Raw genomic sequence first — 11,744 nt, 5'->3', positions numbered from 1 at the left:
CGGAACAGAGGCATTCTGGAACATTTTTCAGAGGCCAGTTAAAAAGACAGACATATTTCTTAAATGTATTATCTAGGAAGACAGATACCAACTACTAAAACGCATAACTGCATTTTGCGCAAACAATGTTTTTTTATTGTACAGCAGATGGGTTACACTGCTTTCACGGAACTCAATATACTATCGAAATGTGGAAAGAAAATGTCAATAAATACATAAATTAACAAAATAATATTGTAGCTGTGGATCAGGTATTAACAAATGGTTCAACAATGAAAACAAATAAACATGTACAGGTGGAGTTTCTTTAAACCCACGGCTCAGAACGGTGTGCCTGTCCATGAACTGTCTTTACCATCAAAACAACATTTGATGTATGCTCAAATTCTTCACATTTTCCATTAATTTGGACTCCGCAAACTTGTAGAAAATATTTCCCTGAATGGCAGTCATCTACAAAAACTAGCAGGGCTCTCAAAGGAAGGAATACAGTGTCTGCAGTATGCCAGTGCTTCTACCATTCATGAATCATGCAGAAACTCACACCGCAGATCATCATTCTGCTGTGCCACCTGACAATGAAAGATAGTCATGAATCAGACTATAAAAACTTAATCCAATTACCATGAACAGCAGGATGGAGCCAACATTATTTTTCTATGTAACTGCTGTAATAGGCTACGTCACAAAATTATCCAGTATGTGGCTTTTAGTGAATACAGTGACAGACTACAACCTTTTACACAAATTCCATCTCTTTCCTTGCAAAAAACAAAGATGGGTAAACGTATCTCTCGCTCAACAACGAAAAACTACTCTCGGTGCCCCCAATGCAGTAATCCTGCAATTAGCCCTTCAGAAGATGATTCAAACACAATGAATAAGATACTTCAAGAGAAGAGGTAAAAAAATAAATACAAAAAAAATGATAATAATCTGAAGCTAGAGCCAAATGGCTCTTAACGAAGCCTTAGGTATGCGAACTCCCCATTAAGGTCAATAACTTTTCAGTCTACCTTCCCTCCATGTCTAATCTTATAGGAGGAAAGGACCTTCCATTAGTTTCTGAACCTGTAGGAGATGGGCAGAAGCAGGTGGTTCTTCTTCATGGCTGCCACTTGGCGTGCATGGGCTCGTCCAGGGCCTGTAGCAGCGACGGGCGTAGTCCAGAGCTCTCCTTGGAAGACTCAAACTCGCCCACCTCGGCCACCTTCTCTGGCGCTACCAGCAGCAGCTCGGCGATGGGGATGTGGAGGCCATAGTGTTGCGGTCCACCCGGTGTACCTGGAAGGCCTTGGACATGCTCCTCAGGCGCTGGTAGGTGAGGAGGATCTTCTGGTACCGATGGAGCACACCGTCAGGATCTTTCACTGAAGGAGAGGAGCCATTTTAGTTAGCAGTTGATAGGAATTTCCCCCAAAGTGTGATAAGGAAACCATTTTTTCCAACAGACAATCTAATATTATGATGCAGCAGAAATGCACCGGGCATAGGAAATAACATAGAAATAAACTGACTTGATACCTCTTTGTCTTTCCTTGCCCCGAGTAATCCGGAAAACCCGTCTCATTTTCATTCTTGGCTCCCCACCATTCTTGGATCCCCTTTTCTTGGACATCTTCTCGTCCGATGAATCGTCCTCCTCTTCCACTTCCTCTTCCTCCATATAACCGTCTTCCTCAAGAATACTTATCTTCTCTTCGATCACACGCACCTCCTGTTTTACTAGAGAGAGAGGGGGGGCGGGAGGGGCCAGTGACAAAATGTATCCTCGTACACTTCAAGACACTAGATGACGGTTGACACTACAGCCTAGCTTAAGCCGTATGACTCTCCCACTCCTAAAAAGCCATCCCACCCAAATTCTATTCTGCTTCCCTCTCACCAGGTACTCTGCTGCTACATGTGTGAGGTTGGCTCTGGACGTGTTTCCGTAGCATTCCAGACCTGGTGGTCATGGGCGAAGGAGGAGGGCTTGGAGCTCTCTCTGGTGGAGGTTTCAGAGTAGTGTAGTTCAGACTAGTGTGTTGGGATTCGGGATAAACATCTAATAGAGGGGAGAGGATAATCGATTTTTAAACGAGTTCCAATTTTGAAATTATTTTTTCCCCTCTACCTCAATTTCACCTCTCTCCATGTATCAGCTTATATAGTTGTGTATTAACTCGTATTATGTTTCCAAACAGTGCACTAAATAGAAAGTGTGACCAGATAAGAAACAGTGCTTCAATTGAACGTACAGTCAAGTACTAACCCACTGGGCACACACTGGTTGAATCAATGTTGTTTCCACGTTGTTCAATGAAATTACATTGAACCAACCTGGAATAGATGCTGAATTGACATCTGTGCCCAGTGGGAAGTCAGTAGAAAAGTGCTCCCCACCACCAACACCCCAGTCTTTACGGTTGCTCTCCGGCGTCCTCATGGAGGAGACAAAGCGTTCCAGCTGGCAGCGCAGGAAGTTGCGTTCCTCCTCCAGGTCCTCGATGCGCTTCTGCAGCCACGAATTCTTCTCCAGGGACACACAAAGGTGGGTGCGCAGGTTGGTGATCAGCATGAACGGGCTGTAGTGCGGAGGCATTTCAGAAGCCGCCTCTGGAAGGGTGCAGGTCATTATTTGACTGTTTGAGGCATTGGTCATACATGGGTAGGCCCTGATAAGTTATTGACCACCTGACTTATGACACCATAATTACATTATTCATTTAGTTGACTAATAAGGTATCAAGAGGTGATTATGCAGGGCACTYTTCATGAGGGATGGTAGTTTAATTACCTCCACCCTCCAGGTGAATGGAATGTCTGTCCAATTAGTGACAATCAATAAACTGTAGATCACTTTGCTCGGGTTTGAGTAGCCCTGAACTATCTGACATTGTCATGATAGGAGAACACATTTATAAGGGGTTGCTTAACTTACTAATATTCTGTATGAGACAGGTAAAATGGTTAATACAGAAGCCTGGTTGTTAACCAACACACCCCCCCKAAAAAWATATATCTGTCTGACTGGTATTATGRCCAAATGTACCTTCCAAAATCTGCTCACTCTGGTTCAGATAGGCAGACCGGCCCTGGTTCTCCTCAAAGGGGAAGGAGACTTCATATTCATCCACAACATTATACAGACCTTTAGGGACCACAGTCAATGGTAGTGACACATTAGTGACAAATAATAAACATTTGATAAATATACTGTTTAAATGGAAGTGCATTGAGTAAGCTAATTCTGCTTTTAAACATTTGTAAAGTAAATGCAGTAATTTTGTAAAATAACAATACAGCCTATTCGGAGGAAGACAAATGAAAGTACCCGTTGCATTCCTCGTGCTTGTCCGATCAGTCATCCTTCGTGGGTTGAGTGCTGTTCTGCAAATCTGTAATACATATGGCAACATTGTAACATTATAATAAGCACCATCGTGGATAATACGTTAAGAAAAGTGTTAAAACAGTCATTAGTCCGTCGAGACGGTGATGTCACCAGCTGTAAAACAATMAAGGTACACCCAATGCGAATTCGCCATATAAGTGGTATCTAGTAAYTTCACCTGCTCCGAAATTGAAATGTAGCTAATCAATGTAGAATGCAATACGAATACAGGTAAAAACAACTGATGTTTTAGCATGAAAGGTCAGCGAATGGTTTGTATTAGTTGTTACCCCGTTCTTCAAACGAGACGCAAGTTAATAAGCAAGTTAATAACCATCCGCTTCCCATCAGGTGAAYTGGAGTGAATTAGACAGCTTTTCTAATCGAGCCACGTGCGTAATTACTGCGTAGGGGGTGTAACGCTTCGGACTTCCTCTTCGATGGCTAATGAGAATGTATAATAATTACAGTGAAACTAATCTAACACCTACTTCATCGTGTCTTCAAATAACCAACATCAACTACTACATTTGCATCTTATAGCCTGCCATGATAATAATTTCATACAATTTTTGCATACTGTATGTGGGAGGAGCTCAGGTGAGATTGTGGGAGGGGATAACATCGTTTTTGAGAAAACACAAAAAAAACTAAGATGGGTTTGAAATCGACAATTCCGGGAGAATACAAAACTTGGCCAGATAGACAATTATTTTTTCTAATAAATAACGACATTAAAAGTTGTCGGAGTCGACATCAGTGTCACCTGGGCAATTTAAAAACAAACGTGTAAAACATGACAAAGCGCAACTAAACGTCAGTCTATAGAATATCAAAAGCATGTTTAACAATATATTCTGCCTAGCTTTATTATTTTCTTTGTTGCTTTGGAGTGAAAATGTAATTCGTTTGGATATGCTGGGATTAGAAAATAGTACCTTCACACAAGGGCACCTTTTTGATTTACATTTGGTTGAGTTGTCAACCAACGAGAATTCAACGTGAATTCAACCAACAATTTCACACTGTCGTTGGATTTATTTTAAAGTTGGGTGAAAAAATACGAAATTCTCTTACTTTGATTACATTTTGCAATTCTAAACAGTTTTCCACGCTGATTTAACGTCATTACATGTACTTTTTTGGTTGAAATGAAGTGGAAACAAAGTTGATTAAACCAGTGTTTGCCCTGTGGATTCCTATTTAGACCATACAAACATTGTGTTTACATTTTTGTTACCTAATACCAACCACTTTTATTTCCCACTCATGTAGATGATAAATTATATTTAGCCTTTCATATTAGCATTTATTTAACATTGTTTGTGGCAGATTTCTGATTCCCTCGCTCATTCAGGTGTGACCATGAGGCTCTGTGATGGCCTGTCCCACTGTAAATGGACTTGTGCTGATGGACTTGCTGGGTGGCGCTGCCCTGCTGGTGAGAGTATTTTTTAATGGAATGGTCTGCCTACCCATGTGAGAGACGCAGACTCGGTCTCAACCTTTAAGTCTTTACTGAAGACTCATCTCTTCAGTAGGTCATATGATTGAGTGTAGTCTGGCCCAGGAGTATGAAGGTGAACAGAAAGGCTCTGGAGCGACGAACCGCCCTTGCTGTCTCTGCCTGGCCGGTTCCCCTCTCTCCACTGGGATTCTCTGCCTCTAACCCTATTACAGGGGCTGAGTCACTGGCTTACTGGTGCTCTTCCACCCCTTGAGAGGGGTGCGTCACTTGAGTGGGTTGAGTCACTGACGTGATCTTCCTGTCTAGGTTGGCGCAGTGTTTTATGCCATAGGGTTGACTGCACTCACCTAACATGTAATGTCCCCTGTATAGGGGCGGCAGGTAGCCTAGTGGTTAGAGCATTGGACNGCAGTGTTTTATGCCATAGGGTTGACTGCACTCACCTAACATGTAATGTCCCCTGTATAGGGGCGGCAGGTAGCCTAGTGGTTAGAGCATTGGACTTGTAACTGAAAGWTTGCAAGATCGAATCCCTGAGCTGACAAGGTAAAAATCTGTCGTTCTGCCSCTGAACAAGGCAGTTAACCCACTGTTCGTAGGCCGTCATTGAAAATAAGAATTTGTTCTTAACTGACTTGCCTAGTTAAATAAAGGTAAAATATTACAAACTAGTCATGTCGAAACATTTCTTTAATAATGCTCATCTGTTACATGGATGCTATTGGTGGATGTGATTTGACATCTCTTGTATGGTCTTACAGTCAATCTTTTTCATGTAATTATTTTGAAAATGTATGTTTCCTTGTGTGAACAGCCTCTTCGGGCTCTTTCAAGTTTGGAAATGTTTCTAGGTGTACTAGTAATGTAATTTAGATGGTATTGAAATATTGATTGCTTGTCACAAACTGTGATCCATTGCGCTTTACATTTCAACTAGGCACACTTCCAGCAGTTGTAGTATTTTCAGTCTCTCTGACCATTCCCGCTTGCTTTGCTCTTATTTTGGGACAGTTTCTACAGTGAACTGTAGATGGAGACAAACAGATTTATTCTCAGGTCCCCACAAGGAGAGTATGTACATTATGTACCGAGAGTATGTACATTATGTATCAGTAGACCTGTTTGGACTGACACTCTTATTCAATCAAATCATACAGCATACATTTAAACACACTTAAGAACTTACATACACACAATGCATATTCCATCAGAGAGATACACCAATGCAAGTATGTATGGTGACTATTTTGCCTACTACTATGTGTAGATAGATATTCATAATTGTATTCTATTTTCTAGGTGATGTGTATGACCACAATTCAATATGCCAATAAGAGCAAATGGGAGCTTTTTAAACTACTTAAACAAAACATCATTAGCTTTATATTGAGAGGGCTCAAATTAAGTTTAATGCTATCTTATTCAGAGGATACCGTCAATCAACTCATATCCTGTAAACCTGGCAAGAAGTATTTTGTACAATCATACTAAAAACAACAACAGGCTTAATAGAAGGCAGGGGAGAGAAAATGGTCTCTCCTGGAAGAAGAGAACATAGATTTGTCCTGTCAAATTTAGAGTTTTTTAAAACTTGTGGTCTATAAGAGGGCAACTCTGGTCCAGGAGGGCCAGCCGCAGTGTGTGCAGAGTTTTGTTCCAGCTCAGCATCAACACCTGATTGAATTAATCAATGATGGTCTTCAATTTAATCATGGCCTAAAATGAAGATCCTGATCAGTCTAATCCGGTATTTAAMAGCTGGAACAAAAGCCTGCAGTCTGAGGTCCGCCGGGAGCAGAGTTAACCTGCCTATATAGCCTGRCCTGCCCGGGTTTGTTCCATGTTCCATTGTTGTGATCTAATTGCCAGCTCTTTTCATACCCCTCACTATATTTATCATGGCATGTATCTGACATACAGACAATGGATGGCATGGCCATTAGATCGCTTTGGCACCGCTCCGTCCTGGCATAAACCATCACTTTAACCTCTCCTCCCTCTGTCTCTTCGCCAATCAAAAGATCCCTTCGTTAGCACGGTCGGCCCGCCACCCACTAGGCTTAAACCTTCATTTAGAGCGAAGGTTAGATTGTATTCGGTCTTGGGGCAGCAGCTTTACTGGCTCAGAGAGTTGAGGGTGCTGTTGAAACACTTAAACAGAAGTATAGTTCCAGCCCAGGGGGAAAAAACACTCTTTAAAATAGGAATGGATGGACAAAACAAGTGGGGGTGAATGTGTGTCAGGCCAGGGAGATCACAGTGGATAAGGTGTGTGTGGAGAAAGTGGAATGTGAGGACTAGACTATAGCTGAAGAGTGGCACTATGCCAACCTGTTTTAAGGGGATCTGGAGCTATGCCTTTGTCAGTGGGTGTTCTGGCCATTTGAACCTTTAAGTAGTTTGATTTCATTCACAGGTTAATTGGGGGACTGATGTTAACACACATGTCTTGGCGCAAGTCTTTCCAGAGGTCTCTCTTGATGTGGTTGAGAAAATTGAATCAATGTTAAAGGTATTTCAGTATCTGGCATCATTTAAATTAAATTCAAACAACTTAATTTTCCCCCTTAGGACAATTCTAGAAGTGATATAGTGGGGCTTCACACATACAGCGCATTCGGAAAGTATTCAGACCCCTTGACTTTTTCCACATTTTGTTACATTACAGCCTTATTCTAAAATGTACTAAATAGTTTTCCCCCCTCATCAATCTACACACAATACCTCATAACGACAAAGCAAAAAAGAAATTGTGTCACATTAACATAAGTATTCAGACCCTTTACTTTGTTGAAGCACCTTTGCAGATTCTCTCAAGCTCTGTCAGGTTGGATGGGGAGCGTCGCTGCACAACTATTTTCAGGTTTCTCCAGAAATGTTCAATCGGGTTCAAGTCCGGCCTCTGGCTGGGCCACTCAAGGACATTCAGAGACTTGTCCCGAAGCCACGCCTGTGTTGTCTTGGCTGTGTGCTTAGGTTCGTTGTCCTGTTGGAAGATCAACCTTCACCCCAGTCTGAGGTCCTGAGCGCTCTGGAGCAGGTTTTCATCAAGGATCTCTCTGTACTTTGCTCTATTCATCTTTCCCTCCATCCTGACTAGTCTTCAAGTCCCTGCCGCTGAAAAATATCCCGAAATCATGATGCTGCCACCACCATTTTTCACCGTAAGGATGGTGCCAGGTTTCCTCCAGACGTGACGCTTGGCATTCAAACCAAATAGTTAAATCTTGGTTTCATCAGACCAAAGAATCTTGTTTCTCATGGTCTGAGAGTCTTTAGATGCCTTTTGGCATACTCTAAGCGGTCTGCCATGTGCCTTTTACTGAGGAGTGGCTTCCGTCTGGCCACTCTACAATAAAGGCCTGATTGGTGGAGAGCTGCAGAGATAGATGTCCTTCTGGAAGGTTCTCCCATCTCCACATTTTTTCTATATTACTGTACATAGTTTGACCAAACCCTCAAGGTGGGATCCCAACTGACTAAAGCACCTAAACCTAAAAGACGGACCTACAGTTAGCTGTCTAGGAACTGCCAACAATGTGTTGAGAAATGGTTGCATGGCCCCTCTACACTAACCTCAGCTGATATCTGTAAAAACAGATGATATCTGTGAAAACACCTRATATCTGTGAAAACACCTCATATCTGTGAAAACAGCTCATATCTGTAAGACCATTGTTGTTGTTTATTCAACTCAAGTGTTGACAACGGACAAGTCTTACTGATGGTGTTGAAGGTAAAGCTACAGACAATACCTACACAGCAGTCTACAGTATGTGGATAAAATGTTCATTGCAATAGGTTTAAAATAATGTAATTGTTTAAAGTTGTTTGTACTTGTTAAGAAAGGGCAATACAAAAATAAGGACATATTAAGACATTACATAGACATTGCATGAAACATATTGTGTGTGTGTTTAACGTGTGGACATGGATTGATGGAGAAACAAAAATGTGCAGATAAGAAGTTCATTTGGGTGTGTTTGTGGCTCAGCACCTTAACAATCCTGTATAACAGACGTATGCGCAGGTCGTCTTCCGCTCCTTCGACACCAATGATAACGGCACTCTGGACTTCAAGGAGTACATCATTGCGCTGCACCTGACGTCCACGGGCAAGACCGCCAGGAAGCTGGAGTGGACCTTCTCGCTGTTCGACTTGGACAAGAACAGWTACATCACCAAGTCGGGAGGGGGAGGGGAAGCGGGGAGTGGATGGATGGGTGGATAAATAGACAGATCAATAGAGATGACATGCATGTTAGAAACTAATGCTGTTGACTGATGCTTGTCATCTAAATCCAAACTAGCCTTAAACTAAGCCTCTGTATTGACATTGAGGGGTTAAGGTTTAAGGTTGTGTGAGGTTGATTCTGGTCATCAAGTATCATATGGTTGTACTACTTGTTGAGCTACTTGGTGATTGACAGAGATGGGGGAGGGGCTGTGGTTAGGGTCTCAGGCAGTATGGAGGAGGGATAAGCCTCAAGCTCTGTTTTAGCTTCTAAGATGTAGTACTTGTCCCCTGAACAGATCCTCTGACATTGCTACACACAAACCTTTTACCCAGAAACGGGCAATGCTTATATCAAGGGCTCTCAGCCATAGGATAATTAAACACTTTATAACATGAACAAACTAAGCCAAAAAAATGTATGTTCAATCAAAAAATCTTGACTTTCCATTAGACAAAGAAAATGTTAACACCGAAAATCTCAAAATTCCTTGCATTGGTGCCTCGCTCCTGCTATGGAGGCTCAGGTAGCATTATATAGTTTTTTATTTTTTATTTATTTCACCTTTATTTAACCAGGTAAGCAAATTGAGAACACGTTCTCATTTACAATTGCGACCTGGCCAAGATAAAGCAAAGCAGTTCGACACATACAACAACACATAGTTACACATGGAGTAAAACAAACATACCATGCTTTCCACCTGGCTACCCCTACCCCGTCATAGCACTGCCTCCCCTCTCTAACTCGCCGAAGCCTTCCCCATTTCTCTTTTCTCCCAAATTACCAGTTCAGCTTGGATGTCGGGAAAGAGCTTGCAAAAATCTGGACCCTAAAACAAATCAGCCGGGCTAGAAATCTGGATTCCTTTCTTTCTAAAACTATCTGCTGAAATTGTTTGCCACCCCTATTACTAGCCTTTTCAACCCTTCTTTCGTGTCGTCTGAGATTTTCCCAAAGATTGAAAGCACTGCGGTTATTTCCCCCTTCTTCAAAGGGGGGGGACACTCAGACGCAAACTGTTGCAGACCGTATATCTATCCTACCCTGCTTCTAAGGTCTTGAAAAAAGCCCCCAATCAACAAACAGATTACCGACCATTTCGAATTCCCACCATAACCTTCTCCGCTATGCAATCTGGTTCAGAGCTGGTCATGGTGCACCTCAGCCACGCTCAAGGTCATAAACGATATTCTTAACCCTGCCATCGATAGGAAACAATACTGTGCAAGCCGTTATTCATTGACCTGGCCAAGGCTTATTGACTTCTGTCAATCACCACATCCTCATCGGCAGAACTCGACAGCACCTTGGTTCTCTATGATTGCCTCGCTGGTCACCAACTAGCTTCTCGCTTTGATCAGTTTCAGTGTGTCAAATCGGAAGGGTCTGTTGTCCGCGGCCCTGGCAGTCTCTATGGGGTGCCACAGGGTTCAATTCTTGGACCGACTCTTCTTCTCTTATATACATCAATTTGATGTCGCTCTTGCTGCTGGTGATTCTCTGGATTCCACCTCTACGCAGCACACTATTGATACTTTGGCCCTTCTTTTGACATGTGTTAACAACCCTCCAGCGAGCTTCAATTGCCATTACAACTCTCCTTTCCGTGGCCTTCCAATTGCTCTTAAAATACAAGTAAAACTAAATGCATGCTCTTCAACCGATCGCTGCCTGCCACCTGCCCGCCTGTCCAACATCACTACACTGACGGCCTGACTTAAGAATATGTGGACAAAACTACAAATACCCTAGGTGTCTGGTTGACTGTAAACTCTTCCTTCCAGACTCACATCAAACATTTCCAATCCAAGTTAAATCTAGATTGGCTTCCTATTCCGCAACAAAGCATCCTTCACTCATGCTGCCAAACATACCCTTGTAAAACTGACCATCCTACCAATCCTCGACTTTCGGTGGATGTCATTTACAAAAATAGCCTCCAAAACCTCTTACTCAATAAATTTGGATGCAGTCTATCACAAGTGGCCAATCCGTTTTGTCACCAAAGCCCCATATACTACCCACCACTGCGACCTGTACACCTCCGTTGGCTGGCCCTCGCTTCATACTCGTCGCCAAACCCACTGGCTCCAGGTCATCTACAAGACCCTGCTAGGTAAAGTCCCCCTTATCTCAGCTCCTGGTCACCATAGCAGCACCTACCTCGTAGCACGCGCTCCAGCAGGTATATCTCTCTGGTCACCCCCAAAACCAATTCTTTCTTTGGGCGCGCCTCTCCTTCCAGTTCTCTGCTGCCAATGACTGGAACGAACTACAAAAAATCTCTGAAAACTGGAAACACTTATCTCTCTCACTAGCTTTAAGCACCAGCTGTCAGAGCAGCTCATAGATTACTGCACCTGTACATAGCTCCCATCTATTAATTTAGCCCAAACAAACCTCTTTACCTACTGTATTTATTATTTTGCTCCTTTGCACACCATTATTTCTATCTTCTACTTTACACTTTCTTCCACTGCAAACCAACCATTCCAGTGTTTTTTTTAATTTTACTTGCTATACTGTATTTACTTCGCCACCATGGCCTTTTTATATTTTTATTTATTTATATATATATTTTGTTTGTTCTTCACCTCCCTTATCTCACTCACTTGCTCACATTATATATAGACTTTATTTTCACTGTATTATTGACTGTATG

At 42.4% G+C, this 11,744-nt stretch overlaps 1 pseudogene; it reads right to left on the bottom strand.

Annotated features, from left to right (window-relative positions):
* Nucleotides 1–108: 108 nt before the first annotated feature.
* On the bottom strand, nt 109–3,776 carry LOC111955999 (coiled-coil domain-containing protein 106-like; annotated as a pseudogene).
* Nucleotides 3,777–11,744: the final 7,968 nt, after the last annotated feature.

Source organism: Salvelinus sp. IW2-2015, linkage group LG31 (assembly GCF_002910315.2).
Source record: "Salvelinus sp. IW2-2015 linkage group LG31, ASM291031v2, whole genome shotgun sequence".
Classification (NCBI taxonomy): Eukaryota; Metazoa; Chordata; class Actinopteri; order Salmoniformes; family Salmonidae; genus Salvelinus; species Salvelinus sp. IW2-2015.
Note: the sequence above shows the minus strand (reverse complement) of the source record. Positions and strands in the feature narration are given on the sequence as shown.